At 45.8% G+C, this 6,806-nt stretch overlaps 1 protein-coding gene across 1 annotated transcript in view; it reads left to right on the top strand.

Moving 5' to 3' along the window:
* The first annotated feature begins 37 nt into the window (after positions 1-37).
* The window catches only part of UFC1 (ubiquitin-fold modifier conjugating enzyme 1), a 28,340-nt gene continuing 21,571 nt past the window's right edge, over positions 38-6,806 (top strand). Inside the window, exon 1 of the mRNA XM_039480650.2 lies at positions 38-109. The gene's annotated coding sequence lies outside the window, so the exon portion shown is untranslated. The remainder of the gene's footprint in view (positions 110-6,806) is intronic.

Here is a 6,806-nt window from a genome sequence, read left to right as displayed (position 1 = left end):
GAGGGGAGAGGCGGGCGGGGGTGGCTGCATCCTGAACGGCGCCTCCCGGAACCTGGCCGGTTAGTGGCGGCTTCGAGACCATAGTGAGACATGAGCCGGAGTAGCCATAGTAAGTGAGGGCAGCCTGGCAGCGGCATTAAGCGGGGAGTGGATAGCTTCACTTCGGGAGGAGAGATAGGGATTGGCAGCCATCTTGCTTTGGGGCAAGCTGGCAACGCCGGTTTTTCTTGACGACTGCTTAGGGCGGTAATAAGGCATGGGAGAGGATAGCATTCTTGAATGTGGAAACATTGGTGGCGCCTTCAAGACCCACTGAAAGGCTGGGATTGGCAGCCCTGACTCATAAAGGCGGAATAGCACGGGGATCGGTTTGCCTGGCGAACTTGAGTGAAGGGTCAAGATCTGGATTTCACCTTTCCTCTGAGCTTCCTGATAACCCGGACGTTCCGTAAACCCGGATCCGGAGCTGAAGGCGCTGCCCAGATCCCGTCTCGGAATTCATTCGTTCAGCATTTACCTTTTGAACGCCGGCTTCCTGTAGGAAGTGTCGCCTAGCTGATCCGTGTAGGGCTGTTGGGGATTGGGGGTGGGGAGCATGGTGCGGGTAAGTTCTGGGGCAGCCAACAACCTGATGTGGCTTAAGAAGAGGTAATAGATAGGGGGAGACCAGATTATGCAAAGCCTTGTAAATTAATTGATTTTTATCCTTAAGGCAACGAAAAGTCTTTGAAGAATCTCAAAGGAGGTGTGAACAATGTTATTTGCATTTTAGATCTCTGCGTGCAGTGTGAAGGATGAATTAAGGGGACAAAGTGAGAAGCAAGGAGAACAATTAGGCTCTTTTCTAGGCTAGAGATGATGATGGTCTGTCTTGTGGAAGGGAGAGTGCAGATGGGGAGAAATAAATTGGATTAAGAGGTATGAATGTTCTGACTTGGACAACTGGGGAATAATGATACCATTTCCTTTCTCATTTAGGGGTAGATAATGACTTTTGGGTGCCCCTGGGATACTAGCTAGTGTGGACTGGGAACCCAAAAGAAAGGGTTGAGGTGTGTGTGCGTGTGCATATAGGTAGCTGTTGAAGCCATGAAGTGGGCTAGAGAGGATACCTGCATTTGCTGATAGGATGAGGGAAGCCGAAAAGAACACTGAGAAGGGGCAAACCAAAAGGAAAGAAAACCATAGAGAACTATCAAAGAAACTGGTTGAAGCATTTATTGTAACAGAGATAAGGTAAAATGCAAACTAAAATGTATCCATCAGGGCTGGGCTTGGTGGCTCACACCTGCAATCCTGGCAGTTTGGGAGGCACAAGTGGGTGGATCACTTGAGGCCAGGAGTTTGAAACTAGCCTGCCCAACATGGTGAAACCCTGTCTCTACTAAAAATACAAAAAGTAGCTGGGTATGGTGGCAAATGCCTATAAATCTCAGCTGCTTGGGAGGCTGAGGCATGAGAATTGTGTGAACCCAGGAGGCAGAGATTGCGGTGAGCTGAGATCTCACCATTGCACTCCAGCCTGGGCAACAGAGTGAGACCCTGTCTCAAAAAAAATAAATAAATAAAATAAATAGGCCAGGTGCTGTGGCTTACACCTGCAATCCCAGCACTTTGGGAGGCCAAGATGGGCGGATCACTTGAGGTCAGGAGTTCCAAGACCAGCTTGGCCAACATGGTGAAACCCCTTCTCTACTAAAAATACAAAAATCAACCAGGCATGGTGATGCATGCCTGTAATCCTAGCTACTGGCGAGGCTGAGGCACAAGAATCACTTAAACCGAGGAGGCAGAGGTTGCAGTGAGCTGAGATGGCTCTCTGTCTCAAAAAACTAAGTAAATAAAATGTGTCTATCAAATATTGCAACAAGGACCAGGCACAGTGGCTCACACCTGTAATCCCAGCACTTTGGGAGGCCTAGGCAGTGGAATCACTTGAAGCCAGGAGTTGGAAACCAGCCTGGCCAATGTGGCAAGACCCCATCTCTACAAAAAATACAAAAATTAGGCAGGGGTGGTGGTGTACACCTGTGATCCCATCTACTCTGGAGGCTGAGGCATGAGAATCACTTGAACCCAGGAGGCGGAGGTTGCAGTGAGTTGAGATCATTTCACTGTGCTCCTTGTACCAGAACAAGACTTTGTGTTTTTTTTTTTTGTTTGTTTTTAAAAAGGCCAGGCACAGTAACTCACACCTGTAATCCCAGCACTTTTGGAGGCCGAAGTGGGCTGATCACCTGAGGTCAGGAGTTTGAGACCAGGCTTGCCAACATGGTGAAACCCCTGTCTCTACTAAAAATACAAAAATTAGCCAGTGTGGTGTCAGTCACCTGTAATCCCAGCTACTTGGGAGGCTGAGGTAGGAGAATCACTTGAATCCGGGAGGTGAAGGTTGCAGTGAGCAGAAATGCACCAATGCCCTCCAGTGAGACTCTGTTTCCAAAAAAAAGAAAAAGATACTGCAACAAGGAGGTCATTTAGGAAATTTGGAGAAAGCTGTTTTGTAGTTGCGGTGGATAGAAAACAGATTGACTTGAGAAAGCATAACATATAAAGACAGTTTTTTCATGGTGTTGATGTAAAAAGGAGACTAGTGATAAGGGTGTTGGAGGAGGGAGAATTCCAAAGAAAGGGAAGAAGTTTTAGCTACCTGTGGGGTAGCTAGATAGATATGTCCTAATGGCATGTTTAATATACAGATCTGAAATGTAAGAGAAAAATATAAGTGGAGAAAAAAGCAAACACAGAATAAATATGACACATTTACACATGCATTAAATAAATTATGGGCCGGGCGCGGTGGCTCAAGCCTGTAATCCCAGCACTTTGGGAGGCCGAGGTGGGTGGATCACAAGATCGAGAGATCGAGACCAACTTGGTCAACATGGTGAAACCCCGTCTTTACTAAAAATACAAAAAATTAGCTGGGCATGGTGGCGCGTGCCTGTAATCCCAGCTACTCAGGAGGCTGAGGCAGGAGAATTGCCTGAACGCAGGAGGCGGAGGTTGCGGTAAGCCGAGATCGCGCCATTGCACTCCAGCCTGGGTAACAAGAGCGAAACTCCGTCTCAAAAAAAAAAAAAAAAGAAATTATGAAGAGCAGGCCTAAGAGGAATGAGACTTATACTTTTCATTTTATATCTATCTTTATTGCCTGAAATTATTTTACTATGCACATATTATTTATTTAAAAACTATTTTTTTAAAACCAAGTCTTGCTCTGTCACCCAGGCTGGAATGCAGTGGCGCAACCTCAGCTCACTGCAACCTCTGCCTCCCAGGTTCAAGAGATTCTCCTGCCTCAGCCTCCCGAGTAGCTGGGAATACAGGCATGTGCTACCATGCCCGGCTAGTTTTTTGCATTTTTAGTAGAGACGGGGTTGCATTATGTTGGCCAGGCTGGTCTGGAACTCCTGACCTCGTGATCCACCCACCTCGGCCTCCCAAAGTGCTGGAATTACAGGCATGAGCCATGGTACCTGCCCAGAAAACTACTTTTTAGAAAGTCCTATGATATATAGGCCAGAAATTCCGAAACATCAACATTTCAGTGGTAATTGAAGCCATAGATTTGGATAAGCTCCCCAGAAAAGAGCAGAGGGCTAGGAAGAGTGCTCTGGGGAATTCCAACATTTAAGGCATAAGTAGAAGAAGAGCTCTTGGAGAATCTTTGAAAAGGAGCAACCAAAGAGGAAGAAGAAAACCTGGGAGGAAATTGTCACAGAATCGAAGGGACGAGTATTTCAAGGGGGTGGATGTTGAAAATGTCAGATGTCCCCAGAGAGGCAGCTAATAGAAAAATTGTTTGTACCTCTGAACCCAGGTTTCTTGGAAGCTTGGCATGAAAGTCAAATCCAGATCTTGAACCTTCCCCCATGTATCACTGGGCAGTACAACCCCCATGCTATTCTGCCCTTATGCATCGTGGCTGCCAGACCCAGTCTTTCAGTGAGTCTTCAAGGCAACACCAGCCAGTGCCGGCACCATCAATCTTACTACACTCAAGAATCCTACTCTCGCTGGGTGTGGTGGCTCACACCTGTAATCCCAATATTTTGGCCAGGAGTTCAAGATCAGCCTGGGCAACACAGTGAGAGACCCCATGTCTACGAAAATTTTTTTAAATTAACTGGGTATGGTGGCACGTGCCTGTAGTCCCAGCTACTTGGAAGGCTGAGGAGGATCACCTGAGCCTGGGAGTTTGAGGTTGCATTGAGCCCTGATGGCACCATTGCACTCCAACCTGGGTAACATAGGGAAACCCTGTTTCAAAAACAAGAAAAAGAAGAAGAATGCTACTCTCTCCCAGTCCTTACTATAGCCCTGAAGCTGCCATCAAGAAAAACCTGTTTTTCTAGAAATGGTGAAATTAAGGAATTGAAAGTAGGAGTATTAGTTGCAGTTGGAGGTCGCGAACTATTTTTCATGGGTTTTTCTAAAATTTCCCAGAGTGATAATAAGGGTTGGTACAAAGAGGTTATTTAATAGGTGCTGAAGGCTGGGTTTGGAGGACCACTTGAGCCCAGGAGTTTGAGGCTGCAGTGAGCTATGATTACGCTGCTGCACTCCCCCAACTAAAAAAAAAAAAGAAAAAGAAAAAAGGTGCTAAAGGACAGTAAAGCCAGATGGCATAAGCTTCAAAGGGGCAAGAATTTTTCAAGAGGATGAAAGCACAGTGGTCTGAAAGTAGCAGTGGGTAGCAAAGAGAGGGCTGATACCTTGCCACCTCTTCCTACAGGAGCAAGAATAAACAGCCTGTAGAAGGTTGAAGGAAAAAGGTATTAATTAATTGGAAAAAAAAAAAGTCAAAAATTTCTACCTCACCTCTGACAATTTTTTCCTCTATACCCACTGGAATGCTTTTCTTTTGTAAACAACCTCCCTTATATACTCATTGTCTTCACAGATTGCTCCTAAGCTTTTTCTAGAGGATAGAATAGCCAGCAGGACAGAGGTAGCTCTGATGTGTGCAATGCAGATGTAATCCACATAAGCCCACAAACAGGCAGATACAGGCACTGCTTCTTTTTTTTTTTTTTTTTTTGAGACGGAGTTTCGCTCTTGTTACCCAGGCTGGAGTGCAATGGCGCGATCTCGGCTCACCGCAACCTCCGCCTCCTGGGTTCAGGCAATTCTCCTGCCTCAGCCTCCTGAGTAGCTGGGATTACAGGCACACACCACCATGCCCAGCTATTTTTTTTGTATTTTTAGTAGAGACGGGGTTTCACCATGTTGACCAAGATGGTCTCGATCTCTTGACCTTGTGATCCACCCGCCTCGGCCTCCCAAAGTGCTGGGGTTACAGGCTTGAGCCACCGCGCCCGGCCCAGGCACTGCTTCTTAAAGTAGAATAATGTTCTCCCTCTATATCCATATTGTGAAGTGGTTTGATGGCAATTCCTTTCCATGAACCCACCTCTCCTCTCCAAACCTAACCCAGCTCCATTCAGACGATTAGAGAAAGCTGAGGATTGCCTTTTCTTTTCTTTTTTTTTTCCCCCCCTTTAAAATTTTAGTAGCCAGCATAGAGAAGAGAGGATTGCCTTTTCTAGTCGTAGTATGGTGTCCAGTCTGTGTATTGCAGCCAATGGGGGAAAAACATAGCTTTTTCATTGAGAATGGAAAGCTGAAGGAAGGGCTAAGATTTGCCTTCATTAGGGCCTTCTGAAGGAATCCCTCTTCCTCTGCAGGACTCACAGAACTCAATTCTTTTCCCTGGGGCCAGACTTCCATGACCAAATTTTCCAAATTCCAGACATTGGGACAGTTGCCTGACCAGCTGTTCCTAAGCTAGTCAGTGTATTTGGAGGGATGTTTTCCGCTTGGGGAGCCTTGGAAGTTCACTCTTTCAACATGAAGTATTAAGATCTTAATGCCAACAAAGAGAGCTGTGCAGATTTCCTGAGCTAAGCCAAAGGGACCTCTTTTGTAGAGATGGGCACCCTCATGTCCATCACTGAGAAAAAAATATTTCAAACCGTTTAGGGTTTTTTGTTAGCTCTAGCTAGACTGCTGTTCCTCTTTAGCTTAAACTGTACATCATCTATACAGTTAAAACAAAAACTTCATCTTTTGCCTTATGAATCACCCTCTCCTTGATTCAACTAAAAACTTGGAGGAAGCTCCTCCAAGAAGGTTGAGAACCCTGTGTAGAATTCTCTTGTGGAAGTCCTCTGTTTGTTATGTTTCTTCCTTTACATTAGTTCCTATCTCTTCCTCAGCTGAGAAAACATTCCTCCAGCTTTCTAAGACTGGCGCCTTCAGCTCTATCCTGATGCCCATCCATTTCAACTTATCAAAACACTACTCCCACAGTTATCTCTTCCTTCTCTGGAATCTGTAACCTGGAATCCTTCAGCTGTCTCTCCACAGGCTCACATTCCCACTATGTTCTTAACTATAGTTTTCAACTCCCTGTAATTCTCAGTAATTAGAAAGGCCTTTTTACTATCCTTAGATAAATCTCTTTGTAACTTCCCCACTTAGTGGTTCTGTTTTTTTCTCTCTGGATCAACACATCATAGCCACTTGTCCCTACTAAATATTTTCTTTTTCTTTTTTTGTTTTTTGAGACGGAGTTTCACTGTTGTTACTCAGGCTGGAGTGCAGTGGCGCGATCTTGGCTCACCGCAACCTCTGCCTCCTGGGTTCAGGCAGTTCTTAGGCCTCAGTCTCCTGAGTAGCTGGGATTACAGGCACGCGCCACCATGCCCAGCTAATTTTTTGTATTTTTAGTAGAGACGGGGTTTCACCATGTGGACCAGGATGGTCTCGATCTCTTGACCTCGTGATCCACCTGCCTCAGC

Source organism: Saimiri boliviensis, chromosome 19, assembly GCF_048565385.1.
Source record: "Saimiri boliviensis isolate mSaiBol1 chromosome 19, mSaiBol1.pri, whole genome shotgun sequence".
Lineage (NCBI taxonomy): Eukaryota > Metazoa > Chordata > Mammalia > Primates > Cebidae > Saimiri > Saimiri boliviensis.
Note: the sequence above shows the minus strand (reverse complement) of the source record. Positions and strands in the feature narration are given on the sequence as shown.